Source organism: Pinus tabuliformis, chromosome 4_2 (assembly GCF_031772625.1).
Source record: "Pinus tabuliformis cultivar Carrire ecotype Pingquan chromosome 4_2, CPIR1, whole genome shotgun sequence".
Lineage (NCBI taxonomy): Eukaryota > Viridiplantae > Streptophyta > Pinopsida > Pinales > Pinaceae > Pinus > Pinus tabuliformis.
The window spans coordinates 529,599,156-529,626,793 of NC_142304.1; positions in this window are offsets into that span (position 1 = coordinate 529,599,156).

Here is a 27,638-nt window from a genome sequence, read left to right on the forward strand (position 1 = left end):
GGGACTTTTCATTATGCCAAGATGCCATTCGGTCTAAAGAATGCTAGTGCAACTTTTCAGCGGGCTATGGATATCACCTTTGAAAATGAGAAAGATGTATTTTTAGTAGTGTATCTTGATGATTTGACATTTTTTTCCAATTCAAATGAGAAGCATCTTTACCATTTGAATATTGTTTTTCAGCGTTGTAAAAAGTATGGCATATCTCTTAATCCCAAAAAGAGCTTGTTTTCCATGGATGAGGGGAAGCTTCTCGGTCACATAATATCTAAGGAGGGCATCCACATCAATCTTGCTCAAGTGGAAGCCATTCAGAAAATTCATTTTCCCCATAGCAAAATGGAGATTCAAGCATTTAACGATAAGATGAACTTCTTACATCGTTTTGTGCCAAATCTAGCTGAGCATTTGAGGGAAATTACAAACATGTTGAAAAAAGATAGTGTGGTAAAGTGGACTCAAGAAGCCATAAAGTATTTCAACTTGGTAAAGTTGGCTCTTTCTTTAGCTCCGATTTTAATCGGCCCAGATTATTCCCAAGATTTCATTTTATTTTCATTCGCTTCAGATCATATTATGGCAGCAGTTCTAATGCAGAAAAGAGACCAGATTGAGAAGCCAATTTGCTTTTTTCAACGGGACAATAAGAGATGTAGCCTTAAAATGTAACATTATTGAAAAGCAAGCTCTTGCCTTGGTGAAAGCTTTGAAAGATTTCTGGGTATGTATTCTACACTCTCATATTCTCGCTTACGTCCCTAACACAGTCGTCGAAGATGTTTTGGTAAAAACAGATCCGAAAGGGAGGTGAGGCAAATGGATCGCAACTTTGTTAGAATATGATTTGGATATAAAGCCAACAAAGCTCATCAAGGGGAAAGGTCTAGAAAAACTGATGGCAGAGTCTAATTTGCATGCCTTGGACATAAACTTGATTGCTGCTATGTCTAAAGAAGATGAAGACAACTCACTTGTTCAAGTATCTGAAATTTTTCTCCATTCTCCTTGGTATTCAGATATTGTATATGTGCTCCAGCACCTTTCATCGCCACCGGGGATGGATAGAAATAAAAGTAGAACTCTGAAATTAAGGGCTGCTAAATTTTGTATTATGAATAATGCATTGTATTGGAAAGATCCTGGAGGCATGTTCCTAAATTTCTTGGTTGAGGAGGAAGCAAAATAGGTCATGGATGATTTTCACAAGGGAGACTATGGAGGTCACCTATTTTGGAAGACGACAACAAATAAAATTTTGAGAGCAGGGTACTATTGGCCTACCCTCTTTGCTAATGTTTATAAAACTGTTACAGGCTATCACGAATGCAAAATTTTTTAGGTAAGGAGAAAATTGCAGCTACTACCTCTCAAGCCAGTTGAAGTAAGTGCTCCGTTTCAGCAGTGAGGCCTAGATTTTATTGGAGAGATTCATCCTACATATTTAGCTTAGCACAAGTGGATCTTAACACCAACGGATTATTTTACTAAATGGATTGAGGCAATCCCCACTCAGAAGGCCACAAATGCGATAATAATTCATTTTCTTGAAAATAATATTTTGTCACGTTTTGGTTGTACTAACAAGTTGATTACATACAATGCAACAGATTTTAAATCCAAAAATATGATTGATTTATGTAACAAATATCAAATTATCTTGGGGCATTCTACTGCATACTATCTGCAAGGTAATGGATTAGCTGAATCTTCAAACAAATAATTGGTTAACATCATCAAAAAGCTGCTAGAAACAAACAAAAAGAGCTGACACAAGAAATTCGTTAATGCACTATGGGCAGATAGAATAAGTCAGAAGAAGTCAATTGTCATGTCTCCATTCGAAATAGTATATGGTATTGACATAGTCTTCCTGACACCTCTCGCAGTCCTGATTGTAGAACTTCTACAGGAAGTTGGTAGCGAGGAGGATCATTTTCAGCAAAGAATAAACCAAATGATCCATTTACAGTAGATGAGAGAGGAGGTTTTTCATAATACCTTCAGGCTGCAAGAGAGAATCAAGAAAATCTATGATCAGAAGACAAAGGAAGATAAGTTTTAGATTGAAGACATAGTGCTAAAGCGGGATGCTAGAAACGAGGACAAAGGCAAGCACAGAAAGTTTGAGAATCTGTGGAAGGGACCATATAGAATTGCTGCATATTGAGGTCAAAATGCTTTTCTCCTCAAAGAAATGAACGGGGAAGATTGTCCAAGAGGGACAGTCAATGGTCGGCTGTTGAAATGGTATTGTCTTTGAAAATTTTTCTGCTGTCATAATTTGTCACTGTACATATCATTTTATTTCATTCATTGCAAAGTGTGTACTATCGTCATTCATTTAGTTTGGGGCCCAAAGTGAAGGCTATAAAACTAAAGGTCTGATGTCAGTTTTTGGTTATCTAGTGTGAGTGGTTTGAGTCAGTTTTGAGTCAAGATATTGATTATAGTTTGCTAAAGTTATTGTCTCCATTTAGCCCAATGGAAGAGGCACTGTCTACTTTCTAGAGATTTGTTGTTCTTGGCACCTCCGAAGAGCTACCATCCCCATTGGAGCCAATGTTAGTGTCAGTATCTTCATCCCTCCATCAGTGATCAAATTTTCTTTTTGCATGCATTTTAGGTGTCCCATCCCATCAGCAGCATTCCATTAGGTCATGGATCAACTGATGCTAATGGTTCATTATCAAATTTCCCTTATGGTCTTTACCTGATGTCCTATTTTCACATGTTCAGGTCATTTACATGAATTTTTTTGTCATTACATTTGTGAAAATCATTTTTAGGGTTTTAGGTCTCATTAGGTCTAGGGTTTATCACCATGGTCAGCAAGCACATGAGGAGGTCAAATAAGTTCATAAAATCAAAATTTCAATGATGATATGATCAATAAATGATTTTTTTTCCTCAAAACCCTATTTTGAGGTAAAACCGAGTTTTATTTTCTATGTATAATTTTTTTATGTAATTTCAATTTTTTCTATATGTAATAAGTTTAGAGTTGCTGCCCTAGCTCACCTTGCCAACTCTAGCCATTGAAAGATAAAAAACAAGCATCAATGCATTAGTTTATCAAATGATTAAGAAAATTCAATTTCAATGGAAAAACAGAGTTCAAAAACAAAAGTGACTTTAACATTAGAAAAGTGGGTTTGAGGTGAGTAAAAATTAAAGTCATTCATATTTAAAGTGAAAGAGGTCCTCTTTATCATTTCATTGTGCAAATTTACTCTTGGAGAGAAAAGCTCGCGATTTGGGAGCCAAGGAGACAAAAACCCTATTTTTCAAGGCAAATTTGCCTGGCGCTATGCATCAGAGGTAGTGCGCTGCGCATTAGGCAGGCACTATGCATTAGAGGCAAAACTACATTGTAATTTTGAACTGGCGCTATGCATCAGGAGGGCGTTGTGCATTGGGCCCAATGCACTGCGCATCAGTCCAGTTTTGTCTAAAGCATCCCAAATTGTGCCATAACACTCAAATTTGCTATATTTTCATTCTACACATAAGTAATCATCCTCCTAAGGTTGCATTTGGGGTCACATTGGTGTTTTTCATAAATATTGCATGTGGAAAATGAAACCCTAGTTTTTCTTCATTGTTTGCCATTCTATTGTGCAATTTTCATCCCATATTCACAAAAACATCACCAAACCCCTTTTCACTCTTTTATTACCCTAATGCACTCCATTTATCCCATTTTCCCATATCCCACTCCCCTAAAGCAACTATTTCCCTCATCAAACCCTAAATCCCTCACTAAACCCTAATTTCCAAAAACCATTCCCTTCACTCCCCAACTTCATTTCCAAAGAATAAAATCTCTTCATACTCATCACCATTATCCTCTTTCATAATCATTTTTCACCATACCTTCATCTCATCATTTTCCTAAGACAAGCACTATGGCAAGAAACAATGACTCAAGCTATGAGGAAGAAACGCAAAGTGATAGTTCAGGAGACATGAATGTACAACCTAGGAGACCTCACAAGGGTGGGAAGATAATAAGATAGGAGCCTATTAGCATTGTTGAACTTCTTGCATGCCCTATTTCCACCACTTGTTTTAGATACCAATCTTGCTTTGAGTTTTGTGAGCTAGTTGAGAGGGTTAAGTATCATCATGAATTGGCTAGGCAATTTGTCATCAACATGGAGGACAATATGGTACAGCTTGCTGGCATCAATTTCACTCTTTCACTAGCCATTATTGTAGAAGAAACTAGGATGCCAGATGTGGGGGAAAGATGGAACAAAAGATAGAATATCAGCAAACAAAACTATGAACCCTACATTAAAGCCAAATATCATAGTCAATTGGGCAGGGTGTTTCCTTTTAAGTTTTTGGAGGACTGGTATGTGCCATTAATGAAACTCATCATTAAATACTTCACATGTGAGGGAAGGTTCTCCACACTCTATGCCTATCATATCAAATTTCTTATGCATTTTACTAGGGTTAGAATGATGAGTATACCATACTTCATTTGCAAAAACATAGAGAGGATGAATGTGCTTGCAAAGAGGAAACCATACCTACAACAACTTAATAGCATTTATCATTTTGCTGTCATCAAGATTGTTTTTGTACATCAGCTCACTCATTTGGGAGTGCCATGGGAAACCTTCATTGCCCATGAGATTTTCAAGGGGCCTCAAATGTTTGCAGAACCTCAAGAGGAAGGTGGACCTTCCGGGCAATAAAGAGAGCATGAAAGTAGAACTGAAGAGGCTCATATTCCAGTGTTTATAACTTATGAAAATGGGACAAGAAGACTTTTTGTAGCTGCCAAATGAGTATTATCTCCACCAGGGGTGGAAGGGGTCTTGTTCTCTTCACCGGACATCAGGCAAATGCTATCTTCACCTAGGGTGAAAGGGGCTTTGCCTTCTCCTTCAGCAAAATAGGTACAGGAAAGAGGAAAGAAACCATTGCATGATGAAGGGCCTTCTAAATGCCAAGATAGGGATTTCATTTCGATTGAGGAAGAGGACACTAATTTGGGCTCCCAAAGCTCAAAACTCAGGGATGTGGTCATCAAGGAGAAAGAAGTTGAGATATAATCCCTATCACTTGACCTTAAGAGGGCTAAATGGATCATTAATTACCTTGAGCAACAGAACAAACAATTGGAGAACAAACAAACAATTATGGAGTTGCAAACCATAAGGGAAAACTGGAAAATGGAAAAAAGAAGGAAAATCAAGCTGACTTCACTAGAGAAAGAAATAGAGGTTGACCGAGAATCATGGTTGGAAAAACTGAATGTCCACCTTGAGAAGCTTCTTGATAAGGCTAACAAGGAGAAGAACATGTTGCACCACATGGCCTATCACTATTTGGCCCAGAACAAAATTTGCAAGACAAGAATACGAAGCCTAAAAGCCAAGCTAGGGAGAGCCTTAAAGGCCAAAAAGGAGCAAGATAAACTTGTAATCTTGGCTGAAGCTTCCTTGACCCAAAAAATTATTTGATAAGCTTTCCTCTTGCCAATTTTGAATCATTTTGGAGAACTTTTTGTCATTTCCTAATTTTTAATTGCAAAACACAAAAATTTTCCTCTGATGCATAGCGCCACTGGCGCTGCGCATTGAGTTGGTAGGAAATTTTTAGGAATGGCTTACATTTTTGGATTCCTCATAAAAAAATATGAAAACCCAGAAATTTTCATGAATTTTGGAGGAGATATGGGTCACCTAAAGGGAAAAAAACACCTTAGAAATGCCCTCTCCGCCACTTTTTGGACCCACAGGAAGCAATCTTGGAAGAACTGACTTTTGGAGGGGAAAATGGACACCAAATCTAAAAATTCCACTGTCCAAGATAGTAGACAGATAGATCTTTCCAACAAGCCATATTGGAGAAAATTTGGTGAAGGGGAAGGCCTTCAAAATCAGCTTGGAAAAGGCGCTTTGCATCATGAAGATGGCGTTGCGCATCAGGCAAAATTTTGCCAATTTTGCTCAAAAACTGAAATTTTCGCCTAGTTTTCTACCAGTTTGACTTTTTCTCTCTCATGGTCAAATTCATGATGTAAATTGATGTACTTTGATGTAAAAATGATGAAAATTGACTTAAGGAGGTAGATACATCAATTTTAGGTGGTTTTGAACTGAATGAATCAGTTTCCATAGTTTTAGAGGAAAATTGTACCATTGCCTATTTTTCAGTTCCTAATTTAGATCTTGTTGAAACAGCTCCTAGACTCATGGATTCGACTCCTGATGGCTAGAATGGGTGGTTTTATATCTATATCTTGTAATTTCTTAGTCATTTGTCAAGGTTGGACTCTTGTAGATGCATTAAGCTACTTTGTTCATCACTTCTGCAGTTTGGCAAGGAAATAAACCAGGGTTTTGCAGTATTTTGTGGGATTCTTGTAGTAATGTGAATTATCATTGTTTTCTTCTCTGTAATTCGGTTGATCTTATGTTTATGTGTGTCATAATATCTCTCTTTCTACATAACTAAATGAATCAAGTTTGAAAGGTGGAATTCGTTGGTGTTTCAGTGCTCTTCCTTGGGTTTTATTTAGTTCTACATGTTTTATACTGTTTGAAGAGGACTCATGACACTTGCATGCCCTCTACAACTCCTCACTAGTCTTTAAAATCACCATTACATTCATTTCAAAGTGCTAAAACACTTCCCTACCTCGCCCCACAGAAACCTTTGCAAATCTATGTTGATTTCCCAGACCCAAAGTTGCCTTCCCCATCTGCTCCAGCAACCAACCATTAAAATCAATAAAAATCCTCTGAGCAAACATACCTAGACTAAAATAAGTTTTTATATCAGTCATCTCAAGCCTTCCTTGATAAAGTTTCATTGAGATTGACAAGGAGAGAGCCCTCTCCCGACCTGGTGATGAGCCCCAATTTTTGGTACAATTTGGGCTCATATTGGCCTACTTACCTTGCTCAACCATTCACATTTTACCACTTATGCATTCATTTCTTAGTATATTCATGTTGTTTGTAGGAAGAAGGGCAGGCATTATATCTATGTGACTAATACATGATGATTTCAAGTTCTTGGCATTAAAGAGAGCAAAAGACCACGCAAAAGGAGACAAGGAAACAGCAAAGGTGACATTGCGGGTTCATAGGGAGGTTGTCCACAGTCTTGATGACCCTCCTCGTGATTATCACCTTCACTCCTAGCTCTAACATCTCTCCCCACCGAGCTTAAAGGCAGCCAACACGTTCTACAGGATCAGCAGTTTGACTTTCAGTTGGACAGCCAAGCTCCACGAATGAAGGAAGCCAGCTTGATCTTCATTTTGTATAAATATGAAGGTCGTATCCTTTGTTAGAAGCTTTTTGACTTTTGGAATTACTATTGTAATCTCTGAGCACGAGTTACAACTCGGTTTTTGTTATTTTGTAAGCCAGTTTTGGCATGACATTAGACTTTTGATTATGAATAAAGGCAAGCAGATTTGGATCTAATTCTGAGTTTTTAAGGGAGCTATAGCTCTCAGGTTAGGGCCCAGCCTGAGAGCAATAGACCTCCTCTGTTTTGTAGTGTTATTTGCCTTTTGTTCCAGCACTTTGTCTCTTTACTTTGACATGCAATTCAAATTTACAGTCTGCTGATTTAGTTTTTATGTGATTGAGTAGGATTAGCTTATGGTTACTTTGCTTTCAGTTGTTTAGATCATAATAGGAGGTTTGTAATCACTGGAGCTCCAAGAAAAGGTTGTTAATTTCTTCACTGCCATCTCTGTTTAGGGATTGGGGTGCAATCCATATCAACCACCAAAAATAAACGCAGTCTTTTACTTCCATGCAAGCTGCAACATAGTCATTTTCATTGAAGATCCATCCATGCACTTTTGATATTGAACCATACTTCTACATTTTTCATTCCATGCACGGCTTCTTTTCTCGGTTTTACGTTGTTGTTCATAGGTTTAATGGCACAGGTATCATAGGTTAATGAATTCTCGTTTTTGGTACAAGACATAAATCATTTGTTTTGTTTACACTGCTCCATATCATTCTACTTCCTTCTTCTTCTTCTTCTTCACCTCTCCTCAAGCCACCTACTCGACCTCTGTTCAGCTCATTTACCTTCCAACTCATCCATTGCCACGAAGCTCCATCCTTTTGACCTCTCGTTGCTGCCATATTTCTATCCACCAATCAACTCCATGCACTCTCTCTCCATCTTGTTCCTCTGCCCCTGAGCCATCACAAGTTCCATCTCCACCTCACCTATCCACCCAAGCCATTCTATCCCTTCACCATCACCCAAAACTTCCACTTACAGCACATCCTGTAGAAGTTAGCAGACTTCCTGTAGAATTCCTTAGTTTCCTGTAGGATCCCCTGCAGACATCCTGTAGAAGCCTGCAAACTTGGTTGCCAAGCATCCGAATGTTGTAGACCTCTGTAGACTAATGCTAGGGACCCTCTGGGACCTCTCCTAGCCATCCCGACCTTTCCCAAGCTTTCTCTCCCTTCGCACCACCTCTGCACAGCCAAACCCTAATAAGAGACAAAATCATCATCACTCCAACCAATTAAGCAAAAATCCAAAAACATGTTCTTTTCAATCAAAGTAGTTTAAGTTCATGCATTTCACATCATTAGAAGTAATGGCATCATTTCCAGACACTTGCACTCCACCCATTTCATCCTAGAGGTTAAGCTAGTCAGATTAGGGCTTACTAGGGTTTCCATGTTTTGGTTGGCTTTCAGTTCATTTTTGCAAAATAGATTAATTTCCTTTAAGATAGCCTTCGTCCATCATTTAGCAAGCTTCTTCTGAGAGCATATAGAAGTTGGCTTGAGCCCTAGCAGACTTGTGCCAGCTGACCAAGTGACAACTGCGACAAGAGCTAGTACTTGTGCATACAGCACCGTCGCTTCCAAGTTTGTACGAACTACCAGGTTGATAAAATTAGAGATAGGAAGCTCCAGGAGTTGTAGCATTATTGCTACAATACTGGAGCCCACCATCTTTTTGGCGTCGTTGCCGGGGAAGCGTCAGAGTATTAGTAATTGTTGCTTTTCTTCTATTTTCTTACTCTTGCCTTCTGCTAAGTAGTTTATTTCATTTCCATTCTGCAAAAGTAGCATAGACATTTCCTGCTTTCATAGATTAGCATTTCCTGCTTTCATAGATTAGCATTTCCTTTCTGCAAGCATAGACTAGCATTTTCGTTCCTGCAATTTCATTTTAGCAAAGTAGATTAGTTATTTCCTACTTTCAGTTTAATTCTGCATCTTTCTAGTTAGCTGTAGATCAATCTGTTTCAGTTTTGCAGGTACAAAAGAAAAAAAGCAAAAACAATAAAAAAAGAAAGTCTTTTCCATTTCATGCCTCGTAGGAACCGAGATAAATCAGGCAAATTCCTACCCAACACCCCCACCACATCACTGAGTCACCCTTCTCTCTTCTTTGGTGACAGTGACCCAGAAGAACCTATAGGTGAACATCCAGAGATATACAAAGATCCTATAGTAGAAGAAGAGTTAGAGACCACTCCATTTGAAGCTATGGCTGACAATAGAAGAGAAGATGAGAGAATAGAAGGTGCCTTCCCCATCCGAGAGACCAATGGAGAGATGAAAATGAAGAACATTAGCCCCTCTGCCTTACCTCACTTCCATGGATTGACTACTGAAGATCTTGATACCTTCCTGTTTGAGTTTGTTGTCCTTTGTAGAACCTATGACTATACTGAAGATGACCAAAAGCTGAAACTCTTCCCTTCAACTCTTAAGGATGCAGCATTATGCTGGTTCATGGGCTTACCTGGGAATAGTATCACCACTTGGGCTCAGATGCAGCAAGATTTCAATACCAAGTACAGGGATTATTGTAGGTCTAATGAAACCAAGGGAGAAATCTTTCGGATGACCATGGGAAATGATGAGTCCTTAGAGGATTATGAGGAGAGGTTCCAACTAAGCTATAAGCGGGCCAGGTGCACACTTGACCCTGAATCCCTCAAGTTGGTCCTGTTCCGAGGAGTCCCTGAAGACCTCTTAGATACCCTTCACATGTTAGCTGGGGGGGACATTTACCAAATACCTTATGAGGACATCAAGACTGTGTTTAGAAACCACTCCAGGGCAGCTAGGAAACGAGGTAGGGGAAACCTCCTCTCAACTAGTGTCCCTTTCTCCAAACATGAGCTTGAAAATCAATTAGAAGATCTCAAGAGTGAGGTGAGATAGACCATTGCCATGCAGCTGGACACATTCAGGATCCAACAGAAGAAAGAAGAAGCTGAGAGAGCCTTGGCTGTCTTCTACCCTAGGTGCACAAGGAGACACCCTAAGAACGAATGCCCATTGCATTCGGTTGAAGTGTGTTTCGTTTGTGAGGAGGACCATCCCACAAATCAGTGTCCAACCTTACCTGGGTTTAAAGCCATGTACCAAGGGACAAAAGCTCCCACTGAACCTCTCTATTACCTCAACCAAAGGAGGCCACAAGGATCTAGACCTTATCAGCAGGGGATGCAAGGGGCACCTCAAGCTTATTACAGCCCCAACGAATCGACTCCTATGCCTTCCTGGGGTCCCCCTGCTCATCCTTCCTGGTCCATGCCTCCTCCATGGTCTTATCCACCTCAGTACCCCACTCAACCTACTTCTCATTCATATTATTCACATGCCCAGCTACAGGCTCAGTGGAATGCACCTCAGTCGGGGTGGAGGCCCCAGTACAACACTCCTCCCACCATTTTGCCTCCACCACTGGTTCAACCTCAGCCATTACCTCCTGCTCCTCCAAGGCAACCTCAAATGCCTGCTCAACCGAACCCGAACCCCAACAATAGATAGGCCCAGCAGGTATACACTGGGGAAACCTCATGCGCTACCTATGCTGTGGAGATCCAGGAGATCAATCTTCAATCTGGAAAGACTCTACCAGATCGCAAACCTCCTTCCCCAGAGGATGAGGAAGATAAACAGGAAAGTGAACCAAAGGCTATTCCACCCTTTCCTGAGAGACTAACAGTCACCACACCACCCAACCCAGAGGAGGATGAGCTTCTGGGTGAGCTCATGCAGTTGTGTGTGAAAATACCACTTCTCCAAGCCATCAAGGATGTGCCAATATACAACAAACTCGTTAAGGAAAAGTGCTTCAAACACCCAGGCAGGCGGAAGAAAGATGCTTCAACCATTAATGTCATAGGACAACTGTCTGACCTGATGCTAGGACAAGTCATCTGCCCAAAGTACCTAGATCCTGGAAGTCCTGTAGTAGATGTCCACATCAATGGCACCATCATACCTCACACCTTGATTGATCTTGGGGATGCCATTAATGTGATGACCAGGGATACCATGCTCAAACTCAATCTTCAGGGTTCCTTGAGGAAGACCTCGACAGTATTGCAATTAGCATATCGCTCCACCGTGACTCCCAAAGGGATTGTGGAGGATGTCTTGGTCTCTATTGACTCTTGGGAATACCCTGCAGACTTCCTGGTTCTGCAACCAAAGGCAAAGCTTACTGGATATCCTCTCATTTTGGGAAGGCCTTGGTTAGCTACTGCAGATGCCTACATAAGTTGTCGTGCAGGAAACATGACCATCAAAAATGGTCCCATGTCCAAGCATCTAGTCCTATACCCTCCTGCCCAACCCTCCTTAGAGCATGAATTACCACTCTGGTTGGAAGAAGGAGAGGAAGACGAGGTGTACTCAGCACCTCTGTGCACCTTAGATACCACTAGAAGAGACCCCCCAACCGAGGATGACTTGATCGAGACCTTGATCCAGAATCCACCTTCCAGTGCACTACCCTTAGAGAAATTGGTGGAGGATGCCCAAGCTAGCACCTTAGTGGATCTTTGTACAACCAACCCTGTCACTCCCAGAGTCAAGAATGTGGAGTTCGGCCCTGAGAGAACGTTGAAGATCAGCTCCTCTCTATCTCCTTCCCAGGAAAAGGAGCTGTGTAGCCTGTTGGCCAGTCACCTAGATGCTTTTGCTTGGAGCTATAAGGAGATGAAAGGAGTCCATCCTTCGGTTTGTACCCATTACATATACATCAAAGAGGATTGTAAGCCGGTTAGGCAACCCCAGAGGAGAATGAATGCAGCCCTTAAGGACATTGTCAAGGAAGAATTGCAAAAACTGTTGGATGTCAGATTCATCTACCCCATCTCAGATAGTGAATGGGTGTCTCCTCTGGTGTTGGTTCCCAAGAAAAATGGGAAATGGAGAATCTGTGTGGACTACCGAGAACTGAACAAAGCTACCAAGAAAGACCATTTCCCTCTACCTTTCATAGATCAAGTGTTGGATGGACTGGCAGGAAAGAAGTTCTTCTCTTTCCTGGATGGGTTTAGCGGGTACAACCAAATCCAAATCAGCCCGGAAGACCAAGATAAGACCACCTTCACTTGCCCTTGGGGTACCTTTGCCTACCGAGTCCGTCCCTTTGGGCTATGCAATGCTCCTGCTACCTTCCAGAGAGCTGTTTTGAGCATCTTCTCGGAGCTGGTCCATGATGCAGTGGAAATCTATATGGATGACTTCACTCCTTATGGGGCCAACTTTCAGGAAGCATTGTCCAATCTAGGAAACGTCCTAACCAAATGCATCGAGATGAACTTGTCCCTTAGTCCTGAAAAATGTGAATTCCTAATGACTGAAGGGACCGTGCTAGGCCATACCATTTCTTGCCAAGGGTTGCAGGTGGATCCTAACAAAATTGCTCTCATCAAGAGGGTTCCACCTCCTCAAAAGGTAAGGGATGTTCAGAGTTTCTTGGGATTAGCAGGATACTACCGGAGATTCAATAAAGATTTCAGCAAGCTAGCCTCGCCATTGTTTGGCCTGTTGGCAAAAGACGTGGAGTTTAAATGGACTGACGATTGTCAGAGGGCTTTAAATGAATTGAAGGACAAGTTGGTGTCAGCCCCAATCCTGAGAGGTCCAAACTGGGCCCTACCTTTCCACATCCACACTGATGCCTCGAACAAAGCCATAGGTGCAGCTTTAGGACAAGTTGAGCAAAAACTTCCATATGCCATCTACTTTGTTAGCAAAAACTTGTCCAAAACTGATCTGAATTACACTATAACCGAGAAAGAATTCTTGGCTGTGGTCCATGCACTGAACAAGTTCCGACATTATATTACTGGCTATCAAACCTTTGTACATACAGACCATGCTGCAATTAAATATTTAATGAATAAACCAGATGTGAATGCTCGTATTATTAGATGGTTACTTTTATTGCAGCACTTTGATTTGACCATTGTTGACAAACCAGGTCGAGAAAATGTTGTTGCTGACTTTTTATCTAGATTGGATTTGTCTGCAGATGAGGATGGAACGGTGGATGACCAGATGCCCGATGAACATATGTTTGCTATTTCAGTACTCTCTCCATGGTTTGCTGATATATCAAACTACCTTGTTTCAGCACAGTTCCCTCCGCACCTATCTTCCAGAGAGAAGAGCAAAATCATCAGAAAAAGTACCTCATTTAATTGGATCGGGGGCAATCTGTTCAAGCTTGGCCCCGATCAGATCTTAAGGCGTTGTGTAAGGGAGGAGGGAGTCTTTGATATCCTCCTCACTTGTCATTATGGGCCTTGTGGAGGACATTTTGCAGCAAAGAGAACTGCCTTCAAAATCCCGCAGGTAGGCTACTATTGGCCCACACTTCATCAAGATGTCAGAAGATATGTCAGTCAGTGTGACCAATGCCAAAGAATGGGGAAACCGACCCAAAGGGATGAGATGCCTCTCCAACCTCAAGTGACTCTTGAGCCATTTGAGAAGTGGGGCATGGACTTTGTGGGCCCAATCAACCCTCCTTCGAGGCAAAGGTCTTACATCATTGTGTGTACTGACTATTTGACAAAGTGGGCAGAGACTAAAGCAATCAAAGCAGCAACAGAAGAAAAGGTGGCCGAGTTCCTAAGAGAAAACATCTTCTATAAGTTTGGCTATCCAAGAGAGCTGGTCACCGATCAAGGGAGCCAGTTCACATCCAACCTGGTTGAAGATCTACTAGCTCATCACAAGATCAAGCATAGGACTTCCACCCCCTATCACCCTCAAGCAAATGGGCAGGTGGAAGTCACCAATAGAGCATTAGAAGGGATCTTGACTAAGGTGGTGAGCAACAGCAGAAAGGACTGGGCAGATCGCCTGGTTGAAGCCACATGGGTTTACAACACCACTTGGAAGACCACCACCGGCTTCACACCTTATGAGCTGGTCTATGGGAAGAAAGCTTTGTTTTCCATTGAGTTTGAATACAACACTTTGAGGATAGCAGCTCAGCTGGACCTAGATCTCAGCCATGCACAACAAGAAAGGCTATTGCAGCTGAATGGCCTGGATGAGCATCGAATGCAGGCCCTCCTTCACTCAGAAGTGGTTCAACTTCAGAGAAAGGTGTGGCATGACCAACATCTCCATGACAAGCAATTTCAGCCGGGAGATTGGGCTTTGTTGTATGACTCCAGATACAAAGATTTCAAAGGGAAGCTGAGAACCAGATGGCTAGGGCCATATTCAGTGGAAAAATGTCATGAAAATGGATCTGTGCTTATTAGGACCATTGATGAGGAAGCCATCCCCATGCTTGTCAATGGGCATCGATTGAAGATCTACAAGAAGCCTCCCTCAAGACAAGAGTTCATCAAAACTATGGAGAAGGCAATGTTGGTCATAGAGAAGGGTTCTCCCTCTGCTTTGGGCATACCCTGAAGAATCTAAAAATAATAATAATAATAATAATAATAATAATAAACATCCTTGGGTGAAAACCTTTATGAGACGCCCAAGGCAGGTAATAGGGGTGAAAACCTCATTGAGGCGCCCCTATTGTCTTTTCAAAAAAAAAAAAAAAAAGAGATTGGAAAAAGATCCTTGAGTGAAAACCTCTTTGAGGCGCTCAAGGCATATGGAAAGGGTGGAAACTTCAATGAGGCGCCCCTGTTATCTTTCAAAAAATAAAATAAAATAAAAAAAAACAAAAGAAAAACAAAGTCAGCAGGTTCATTATGTAAAATTGCATGCAGGTGTTCTATGGAGGAGAGGAAGCCTCTCAACTCAAAGCCAAGGGTCCTCATCATGCAGCCAGGACACCTCACTAGCACCTCCTCCAAGAATACTCATTTTCTCCAAGGTATGTGCAATTTTATTTCAGCTTGAGTCTTCTACAGGAAGACGCAGATTTTCTATAGGAAAATGCAGAGTTTCTACAGGAAGATGCAGATCTTCTACAGGAAGGTGCAGACTATCTACAGGAACGCATCCTTTCTACAGGAAGCGCTGTATTTCTACAGGAAGCTTCTTGTAGAAGCTCAGAACGGGCCAAAATTCATTTCATGAGGAGATCTAACGGCTAAGGATCGGTTGGGACGCATGCATGCCACTGTTGTCAACCATGCACATTGCTGCTATCTTGCTCCACCGTCCTTGTCGACATGCAACCAAGTACCTGCACCAGCAAAGCAGATCGATGAGTCTCGAGAAAAAAGCAACCTGTAAATGGAAAAAGCGCTAGAGATCTCACAGCATATTCATCACAGTCAGCCTGAGGCTCCAAGAGCATGATCGTGAGGCCATCCATCGTCGTGCAGCATGCACCCAAGGAGGAAGAACTGTTCCAAGACATCCCGCGGGAGTCCTGTAACAATTAAACCTGCTAGAGTGGATACCATTCATCGCGCAGGCCATATGAAGGGAAACGTGGGCGCATGCAACTGAAGCATCCCATCCATCGACGACAGCTCATGAACATGGACCTCCGGGCCTGTGTAAGTCCGCCAACAGCAGGTAAATCGACTCATCAGCGTCCAAAGAGCCGAAACATCGTGTACAGCCATGCAGGTAAGTGTCTCGACCCTTCCTTCCATCAGACTGCATGAATGTTACTTTGATTGATTGCTTAGGTGTAAAGGTGAATGGGTTGAGTGGCAGTATGGTCAGTTGGCCGGCCACGTCGGCGAGTTAATGGTCTAGTTGGATGTATATGGGTGGCGGTCGTAGCAAAAAGAATGGGCAGCACACATGTGAGAGAAATCACGTCGAGGAAACGAGTTCAATAGGAGAGGCGGTGGCATATCCACGAGAATTGATGTGGCAGCAAGTGAACGCACAGTTGAATGATGGGGTGACATCACCCAACGATCCGGCGGGGACAGCTCACCCCCGCGCCACGGATTCCGCCGAATTTGAAATCTAATCGGCTAGATCGTGTTCATGCATTTATCACCCACCGGTTTGAACTCGAGCGGCTATCCTGATCCTTCTGCAGTGTGATACGCCGAGCCTTTGGCTATCAGAGTGATTGAGAAGCACACCCAAGGCGCAGACCGACTGCAGTCTCTCCCAAAATTCGCGCGCTGCATTCTGCAGGAACGTTGTCATTCTACAGGAACGCTGCATTCTACAGGAACACTGTCATCCTACAGGAAAGCAGTCTTCTACAGGGAAGCGGGTGCCTCACGTAAAAAGGTGGCCAGTTAAAGAGGTAACCCTGAACTCTTCCTGCAACTGGTTATTAAAGGTGGCAAGATTGTCGTCCACAGTCCGGTCATAGAAAAACGGTGAAATTGTTGTCTGCTGTGCCTATACTGTCATTCTACAGGATGTCGAGTAATTAAACTGTGATTGAGTTCCTCAGGGATAAGTTTTGTGGGTTATGTGCATGACATTCTACGCTCTATCTCAGTAAACCAAAATCTCTTCCACAATCACCGCCTCTGGTTAAGAAACTTGTTTTATCATGCCGGGTGGTTTTATAAGACGAGAACCCACTGATTCAACCAAATTAAGGGAAAACCAGGAAGTGGTAGAGCTCTTCATACGGGTTCAATGGATATCTTTTTGTGACAAACTGCAGGGGTACGATGATGAAGTGGCAGAAGAATTTTTGCAGGCTCTGAAGCCGAAATCCAAGACACTGGCCATAGTGAATTTCAGGGGCCTAAGCCTTAAGCTCACCTCGCAATATATCAGTCGAATCACTGAACTTCCAATGGGTCTGCCGTGGGATAAGGAAGAACGGAAGTTGAGCCAACAGGCCAAGAAAGAATTATTTCCACCTGAGGAGGAATTCTCGGAGGACAAAAATGGGGTGCGAAGAACGAGTCTGTTGCCACCATGGAACGAAGTTAGCCTGCAAATCATGAAATATATAACATGTGAAGGCCGTTTTAGCATCGTGTATGCATATCAATTTCGGTTGCTCACTGAATTGAGGCATTGGATTGATCTTCCTGTAGAAAAAAAACTGAGCATCCCTTATTTCCTGTTGCAGTCTCTAATTGAGTGTGCCACAAAGCCAAAAGAGGGCATACCAGATCAAATAGCCCACCATGGGTTGATCAAGCTTCTTGTGGAGGATGCACTGCATTCATGTAAGGTTCCCCTCTCATGGGAATCCTTCCAGAATTTGACAAGAGATGGAGACATTAAAATGTTGATTGAAGAAACGGGTTCCTCCAGCAGTGAGGAACAAGAAGCAGTGGCCGAGGAAAAGAGAGAAAAAGGCCAGAAGACCCCGACCACAGTGCAGAAGAAAGAACAAAAGAAGAAGCAGGAGGAAAAGGATGACAAAGAAAAAGGTGGCACACCCATCTTGTCAACAAGAGAAAAGAGGTTGAAGAGCAGAATGGACAAAGCTGAGGTAGTCCACGTCAGCCCAAGTACCTCATCAGCACCTGCAACCAAAGAAAAAAGAAAAACCCATGCGGCTAAGCAAGAAAAGGTAGTGACACTCGTGTCTACAGGAAAGCAGAAACAGGCTTCTACAGGAAGCCCGAAAACAGAGACAAAGGCTTCTACAGGAAGCCCGAAATTGGAAAAAGGGGCTTCTACAGGAAGCCCGAAAATCATTGAGAAGCAAGCTTCTACAGGAAGCCCGAAGATAGAGAAAGGGTCTTCTACAGGAAGCCCGAAAATTACCAAAACAGAGGCTTCTACAGGAAGCCCCGAAAAGGTGAAACCCAAAGAGAAGAAGGTGGATATTCTGGCATGGGAGGCAGCAGCTGTATTAGCTGGCCTCAGCATGCCACCTAAGCCAAAAGGAAAGAGGAAGAGGGAGACCCCTCTATAATTTAAAGCTCGAAGAAGTGTTAGGATAAAGACGGGCAAGCCACAGCCTCCGTCCAGCAGCCCGATTGTCATCGAAGATACACCTGCTTCTCCCAAGGAAAAGTCACCCTCCAGGATCACAGTCACCTACGAGAAGGGGAGTCCAAAGAAAAATACGTGGCAAGAAAGGTTAGACCTGTTGACTGAAAAAACTCGGCTACAGGAAGCTGAAAATGTTCTACAGGACACTCTGGCCCGGCTACAGGAAACAAAGAAGAGGGAAGGAGAAGGACCCTCATCACCACCAAAGGAGGGTGAGGTAGAGCCACCTAAAGAGGCAGAAGAAGTACATATACCAGAGCCCAGCCCTCAGCCTAGTTTGAGTTCATACTACACCTCTTTAGAGGCGTGCAAAATCATACCGCATAAATTTACTATACCCATATTTTTTGCATTAGAGGAAGAAAGAGTCCATTCCCACAAATGGATGTAGATCGCCAAATCAAAGGGTGTGGCGGACATAGGCCCTTTACAAGAGCAACTCAAGGAGGTCAGGAGTGAATTCACCATGGCTAAACATGTGGCTAATTGCCAACGTGTGCTTCTACAGGAAGAAAATCAGAAGCTGAGATTGCAGCTACAGGAACTAAGGGCAGGGGCAAGAACATCCTCCAAAGACATCACAAAAGAACAATAAGGCAAAAAGGAGCTGACCACCGGTCTTGAAGAGCCAATGACACTTCTACAGGAAGCAGAACAACAAACAAAAATTGAAGTGCAAGCTCTAAAAGAACAGCTGCAACAAAAGGAAGCACAATTGGCCTGCATGGCCAGTTGGGCCATGGAGGCAATACAGTGCAGACAACCTGCAAAATCCTATGGATTGTACTTAAAAGATCAATGGCTGTAGTTCCAAATAAACACCTTGGCACAAAGAGGTATTTCACATATCCAAAACCCACAACAATTTTCTGAATTATACAGTACCAGTTCGTCAGAAGACAAAGCCAAATTAGCAAAGTTTTACCTCCACAACTTGGCTTTGCCTAATGAAGTCTCCTGGGATCCCAATATTGCCTTGGGTGATATGCAATTGATGGCGTTCGCTTCGTGGTTAAACCATGAGGATCAAAGAGCATCTGAAGCAAAATCGGTCATGAACCGAGAAGTGAGCGAGCCACTGTTCATTCGAGCAGAACCAGAGGATCCAGTGGCACTCATCTCAGCCCACCAATAGTTGGCTATTGATCCCACAGCTTCCTTGAGATTTATGGACCAACAGGCCCAAGCCATAGCTCACTTCGAAGACCTAGAAATGTTGTTAGGAGAAAGTGCTGCCCAAGCATGTACACACAGATGGAATACCTTGGCACACAGCTTGAAAATCCGAGAGTACCATACCCCCATTCGGATGAGGGAAGCTTTGGCAAGGGTTGACCTTTACAAGAAATCCATGCAAAGCCTCTAGGCCAGCTGGATTGGCCTTAAACTCAGCCCACCACTACTGCTAGGGTTGACTGAAGGCAATACAGAGGAGGATGACAGTCAACAATGGGAAGAGGTGAACAGGAAAGTAGGGTTTCATATCAACAAAGAGGACACTACCACAGAGCCTTGGGATGCAAGGGAAGCAGTGAAAGTGATGAAGGATGAAGATTTGGACTAAGTTGCTCAAGGATGAGCAAATATTTTAGCTGGGGGGTGATGATGAGCCCCAATTTTTGGTACAATTTGGGCTCATATTTGCCTACTTACCTTGCTCAACCATTCACATTTTACCACTTATGCATTCATTTCTTTATATATTCGTGTTGTTTGTAGGAAGAAGGGCGGGCATTATATCTATGTGACTAATACATGATGATTTCAGGTTCTTGGCATTAAAGAGAGCAAAAGACCACGCAAAAGGAGACAAGGAGACAACAAAGGTGACATTGCGGGTTCATAGGGAGGTTGTCCACAGTCTTGATGACCCTCCTCGTGATTATCACCTTCACTCCGAGCGCTAACAGCTCTCCCCACCGAGCTTAAAGGCAGCCAACACGTTCTATAGGATCAGTAGTTTTACAGCAGTTTGACTTTCAGTTGGACAGCCAAGCTCCATGAATGAAGGAAGCCAACTTGATCTTCATTTTGTATAAATATGAAGGCCGTAGCCTTTGTTAGAAGCTTTTTGACTTTTGGAATTACTATTGTAATCTCTGAGCACGAGTTACAACTCGGTTTTTGTTATTTTGTAAGCCAGTTTTGGCATGACATTAGACTTTTGATTATGAATAAAGGCAAGCAGATTTGGATCTAATTCTGAGTTTTTAAGGGAGCTATAGCTCTCAGGTTAGGGCCCAACCTGAGAGCAATAGACCTCCTCTGTTTTGTAGTGTTATTTGCCTTTTGTTCCAGCACTTTGTCTCTTTACTTTGACATGCAATTCGAATTTACAGTCTGCTGATTTAGTTTTTATGTGATTGAGTAGGATTAGCTTATGGTTACTTTGCTTTCATTTGTTTAGATCAGAATAGGAGGTTTGTAATCGCTGGAGGTCCAAGAAAAGGTTGTTAGTTTCTTCACTGCCATCTCTGTTTAGGGATTGGGGTGCAGTCCATATCAACCACCAAAAAGAAACGCAGTCTTTTACTTCCATGCAAGCTGCAACATAGTCATTTTCATTGAAGATCCATCCATGCACTTTTGATATTGAACCATACTTCTACATTTTTCATTCCATGCATGGCTTCTTTTCTCGGTTTTACATTGTTGTTCATAGGTTTAATGGCACGGGTATCATAGGTTAATGAATTCTCGTTTTTGGTACAAGACATAAATCATTTGTTTTATTTACACTGCTCCATATCATTCTACTTCCTTCTTCTTCTTCTTCACCTCTCCTCAAGCCACCTACTCGACCTCTGTTCAGCTCATTTACCTTCCAACTCATCCATTGCCATGAAGCTCCATCCTTTTGACCTCTCGTTGCTGCCATCTTTCTATCCACCAATCAACTCCATGCACTCTCTCTCCATCTTGTTCCTCTGCCCCTGAGCCATCACAAGTTCCATCTCCACCTCACCTATCCACCCAAACCATTCCATCCCTTCACCATCACCCAAAACTTCCACTTACAACACATCCTGTAGAAGTTAGCAGACTTCCTGTAGAATTCCTTAGTTTCCTGTAGGATCCCCTGCAGACATCCTGTAGAAGCCTGCAAACTTGGTTTCCGAGCATCCGAATGTTGTAGACCTCTGTGGGTTAATGCTAGGGACCCTCTGGGACCTCTCCTAGCCATCCCGACCTTTCCCAAGCTTTCTCTCCCTTCGCACCACCTCTGCACAGCCAAACCCTAATAAGAGACAAAATCATCATCACTCCAACCAATTAAGCAAAAATCCAAAAACATGTTCTTTTCAATCAAAGTAGTTTAAGTTCATGCATTTCACATCATTAGAAGTAATGGCATCATTTCCAGACACTTGCACTCCACCCATTGCATCCTAGAGGTTATGCTAGTCAGATTATGGTTTACTAGGGTTTCCATGTTTTGGTTGGCTTTCAGTTCATTTTTGCAAAATAGATTGATTTCCTTTAAGATAACCTTCGTCCATCATTTAGCAAGCTTCTTCTGAGAGCATATAGAAGTTGGCTTGAGCCCTAGCAGACTTGTGCCAGCTGACCAAGTGACAGCTGCGACAAGAGCTAGTACTTGTGCATACAGCACCGTCGCTTCCAAGTTTGTACGAACTACCGGGTTGATAAAATTAGAGATAGGAAGCTCCAGGAGTTGTAGCATTATTGCTACAATACTGGAGCCCACCACCTGGTAGGGCTAGCTACCAGGTTAAGCATGGTTTGATGTTACCCTAGACCTTCCTTTCTTAGCCTGAGGTAGATTTAGACCCTAACAAGTCCACTGCCATCTTGTGAATGGAACCACTAAGTTTTTTTACAGCTGTCCTAGAGGTTGCACCGAAAATCCCATCGGCATGCACTCCGACGTGCTGAGTGGTGGAAGCATTCGGGTTAATAGGAGCATGGGGATTATGTCGTAAAGAGTGCCAGATTGTGAATATATCAAATCTAAGTTTTGGGCACGACGTATGGATTAGTTTTCTGTGACCGCACCACCTAGAGCAACATCTCTAGCGATTTGAGGAAATAAGGAACTACAGAACCAGACCGTTAAGAGAAAGTCTGGGATGGGAGCTTTTACTAACCTCCACCTACGTCTCCATTCATGAATATGATCAGAGATGTGGGTGGTGATATCCTGATGAAATGAAGTGAGGAGCTTTGTTCCAGTCTCATAGCAGATAGGTAACTAGAGGTGCTTTAGGAATTCCATCGCTAAAGTGTCAAAGGTGTTTACTGATGCACATGGTAACTCAATATACCATTTCGCTGTGTTGCTAGTGAGGGTGTGGGGAAAAAGACGTAATCAGACACTATCATCAACCATAGAGTTAGAAACACTCCAAATATGGTAGGTGGTGATATGGGTGCCAGGATCCTCTCCTTGCTTTCCATCAAACTTAGGGATGTCCGTTGGTATCTTATGTGGCATCGGTGACCATTGTAAGTTGTGGTACATGGGGTCATTTGTCAGTTTGTATAAGTTGGGAATATCCAATGTTTCCAAAAAAGGCAGAGAGTTGGGTGCCCCCAACTCAGACCATGGTGATGATGGATGACCTAAGGAGCTTTGTGCTCCTCCCATCATTTGGTTCCCCATAGTGTACATGGGTTGCATGGTTTAGTAGTTGCTTCACGGTATGGTGTTGTTGAGTGGGTTTCCATGTGGATTTTGATACTGGGGTATGAAATTGCCCCCAATATAAGCGGTGCCCCCTTGACTCATTTGAGTATGTGAGTAGGGTGCCCCCATGGATTGGTTGGTAACCCCTTGTGGATTCCCGACCGAAATAGAACTAACCATTTGGCTTTGATTGACAGAGGGAACACTCATGTAAATTAGTGACTGTCTATGCATGCCTAAGAATGAAGGGGGAACTATGACATTCCCTATCGGCATGTGCATATTGGGAACCCCCCCCAACCCCATGGATATCTGAATCTGGGGGTTGGAACTATACATTGGCGGCTGACCACGTTGTTGCTAAATGGGAACTGCGCCCATAGTGCTGCATTGAATGTTATATGGAGCATTGTATGTGGCACTTGTCGAAGGTATGCATTGTGACACCATAGGAGTGGAACTTGGCATCTGCTGGGTTCCACTTATAGAGGGTGTTATGTGAGTTATCGTACCTAGGATAAATGGGATAGCGGGATTCCACATTACCAGTGTTATGATGACTGTCTACTGGGGAAGTGGTAGAGGACCAAAAATGTCTCTAAAATTCCACAACTCGTGAGTCATCGACTAGATAGATGGGAAAGTTCCACCTACTAAAGAAGGAAGTAAAGGTACCACGCGAACCACGATAGGGTACGATGGATTTGTGATTACTGTTAAAGTGAGGAAGAAATCCTTCCGTGAAGAAATCCTCCAGCAAACATGAATCATCGGTTGTCCACACAGATCCCGTGTAAGATTTAGGACACTGATTCATCAAAGATGAGGAATCTAAGTTAGTGGAACTCGGTGGATCTTCCAAAATGAGTGGAGGAAGTCCTAACAATCGTGTGGAGTGACAATGAGGGCCGGATATAGCCGCGGTGACCGTTAAGTTTTATCAAATAAATTTTAATGTGATATTATTTAAAGTCTCAAAAGTGATAGCACTGAGGAACCTAAAAATAAAAAATACACTAAATATATCAATCAGCAAACAAAGGGAAAGTACCTCGTCTCATAAGCAGTGATCACTGGAGATGAAACCCAGTATCTCAATGAATAATAGAGAAGGATGGCCAAATGTACGGTTATGGTTACTCTAGAGCTTCGCTCGAACCTCAGATTGAGGGGCCAAGTACTCTCGTGAGGACGAGCACCCTCCCAAAAACTAAAGACAAAGTAGATCCGTCCGTGTTAGGTACTAGGATAGCCCATCCCAGTCACCTTGTGTAAGTGGCTATAAGTTTTGGCCACTATAGATACCTCAAATCACAGACATTACTAGGGGGGACATAGTCATAGACATCATGCTATGTGGGCAGGAAACCTAAGTCCCTGACTCAGTTCTGAAATCCCCGAAGGGACCCCCAGTACACAGAATGCCCAAAGGATTTGTAAGAGAAGGCAGGCTACCTTCAATTATAGTCCGATGTTGTCTCGTATTTCGCTCCGTTGTTAGTGGAGTGGTCCTGGTAATATGAGTGTAGAAGGATTTTTCACTCATTAACGACACTAGTTTTGGTTTTCAACCTTGGGCAGTTCACTCACATGCTTATCCCAAGATCCTAGCCTAGGTAATGCTGGTTTTCTCAAAAGAGTAACTAATTGATTTTAATGAAAATTTTTAGTGTACTTGATTATTTATCTTTGGTAGGGGTGTTGACGTATGAATATGGTGAGACTCTTGACTCAATAAATCATGCAGAAGAATGCTCTGAATTATTTTTTCAATTTTTTATACAAACAAGTCTTATTCTACATATTCATCTTTTCACATATTCATAGATTTGTTTGTGCATCTATAGCCTTTCAACAATTGCATAACCAAAAGATTCTTTTTCCAATATTTCCTAACAACTACTGAAAATCAAAATGCAGCAACTTACAACTATTTCGACAAAAGGATGAATATAATTTATCAGTCTTTCTTTCAAAAAAATGTATTTTAAGAGAGAAAAACTAAATTTTTTCCAAAAAATAAAATTTCAGGACACCAAATTTGCTAACATAATATAGTTGCAGATCTTACTTCAGCCCATGAGAAAAATTTTCCCCCCTTTTGGTCTACAGAATTCTGTTTCAGTGTAAACAGAGAGTTAGTTGGTCCACTAACGCTCCCTGTACACAGGCACAGTGCTTTATAAAGCTTTGTTTAGCCTGGTAACCTGCGTTAGTGAGGGAAATTGCTCAAACAGAGGGCCTTTAGGATTAGTTTCTATGGAGAATGAAAGCTAGTAGGATGTAACAAGATAATTGGTGGATTAGAAAAGGATTTGAAGAAGTAGGGAGCTCTTAGAAAGAAGAGAGAACAAAGAAGAGTCTGGGTAAACCAGGAACTAGCTGTATAGTCCCTAATGGAGTTGTTAATTCTGCTATGGGGTAAAATGCACGGTGTATGGGGAATGAAAACTACCCTCAAAGGCCTTCCTGGGACCTTCAACAGACTGTAAGATTATCTGCAGAAGCTACCAAGTTATACACATGTTCATCTATCAAATATCAGTTGACAAAGTATGGAAAGAGGATTACCTCAAGTCTCCTTCTAGATTTTTTTGGAGATCGCTATGCAGCCAAGAAGAACTCCTTCAAAGTTGGCCCCAAGACAATTCCTGCACAAAGGAAATGCAAACACAATCACAACATACAATATTGAAAACTAATATAAGAATGCACAATGAACATATATTTGTATACAACTTAAACTACTCAACTCGACAAGTATCCAAATGAACAACTCAATGAATAATGTTACCGACACTATGGAGTAGGGAACACGACTGTAGTTCTGGATTTATAACGGAAGAGTGATTACAACCATCCATTGTATCAGTCTTCCCTTGCCCCTTCTTCTTCTCTCTGTCTTTCTCTTTCAACTCACTTCTTCAATTGTATGACAGTTCACAATAGCTTAGTGGGATATCCTTTCAAATGCTCTGACCCCTTTCACAATGGCCCTCTCGCTGTTTATGTAACAAACGAATTAGGGCTGCCAAGCTCCTCCTAGAGTTCATTAGGGAAAAAGCCATGAACCTGCCCTATTTTCAAGCTTTTTCCCATTTGCCTTCATTCTCAAATTGGAATTTCCCCAAGTAGTTCGATTTTTGGGACTTTCCATACTTTTTCTTGAGAAAATGTAGGGAAAAATATCTAGATATTTTCGAGCAGATTTGTTGGCTTGATCCATTAATTATCTCTTAGTTTCACTAACGCTCCCCCTAGTGTAACAACTTGAGCTAGTAGGGTGACTAACGCTCCTCGATGCTTGGTAACAAGCTTTATAAAGCAAGTTAGCAGTGAAAAACCACCATTAGTGTGGATTCAAGGCCTGAAATTGTGGTCTTTACTTCAGTCATGATGTCTTTCACCTTTGAGTTAATGAGGAGGTCATTTTGTACTATAACACACACACTTCTGGAACAAGCTAGATTAGTGTTGTACTTGGATGGAGATTCATATCTTGGACTTTTGTACTCCTAAGCTATGAAGTGGATTTCCATTCTCCATTGTATCTTTTCCAAGACATGTTTTCGGGAATTTATTTGACATGTTCTTGGTTATTGTTCCATTCAATGATAATGAACATAAAATGGTCTCTAGGTTAGCATTCACTTGTTTTCTTACCCTACTCACCTAATTTTTAATTCTTCCCATGCTTTCTTGATGTGGGATTTTTTACATACTCGTTTGATTTTAAATTTATTCCATGCTCGATTGATTTTAAATATTTCCCATGCCCGCCTGAAATGTTTTCTCACTCGCTTGGATAAGTTTTTTGCAAGTTTTGTTGGCTGAGAAACTCTAGGATAAAATTTTGGATACCCTTTATGTGCTCAATATCAAAATGAAATTTTGAAAAGAGAGCTTACGATCTAAAAATTTTTGCTTCACTTGATTTCTTAATCTCCTTGGTTAGGACCTTTTTCATGGATGAAGCATATGTTTTCAATATAAATCTTCTATTTATGAGGAAGATTTAAAATTTGTTAATTGCGTTTAGAGAAGCCTTGAACTCTTTGTCTATAGTTACATATTTTTTATCTCCTTACTTCCATGTTACAATGAACTGGATAATTTCTTCTTTATTCTTCTTACGATCTTGTCTTAACTGCTTCAGGAGTACTCCCCATCCTTCTTCACTAGTATCATATTCAAAAAACTGTGGGAGTTCATCATCTGCAACATAGAGTATGGCGAGGTTTCACACCTTTTCCTTGGTAGTCCTTACAACCTTAGTGTGAGCTTAAGACCAAGTTGGACGATTTTTTGACAACCTTTCCTTCAATATCTTCTTTTATTTGGCATAAAATTTGTAGAAATGGCTTACATAATTGAAACTTACCAAGAACCTTTTGAGTTGGGTTTTTCTTATTATTTTATTAGAAAATTTATCAACAAATTCCACTGCATGTTTTTGTGAGGATATCTGACCATTAGACACGTTGTGTCCCAAGACCTTGATTGAGGTTTTAAACAACTCCATTTTTTTCCTAGAGACTACAAGTCCTACATCTTTTATAACTTCGATAAATTTCCTCAAATGTTTAAAATGTTGCTCAAATGAATCTGAAAAAATGATAATAGCATATATATATACAATGAGCCAATCAAAGTAAGGATTTAGCACATTATCCATTAACCTTTTTAATTTTGCAAGTGCATGCTTTAGTCCAAAAGGCATCACATTCCACTCATAATGTCTTGTAGGAACACTGAATGCAGTTTTGAATTTTTCCTCTTCTTATGATAGCTACTTGCCAAAACCCTAACTTTAGGTCAAACTTAGAAAACATTTTGGCTCTAGCAAT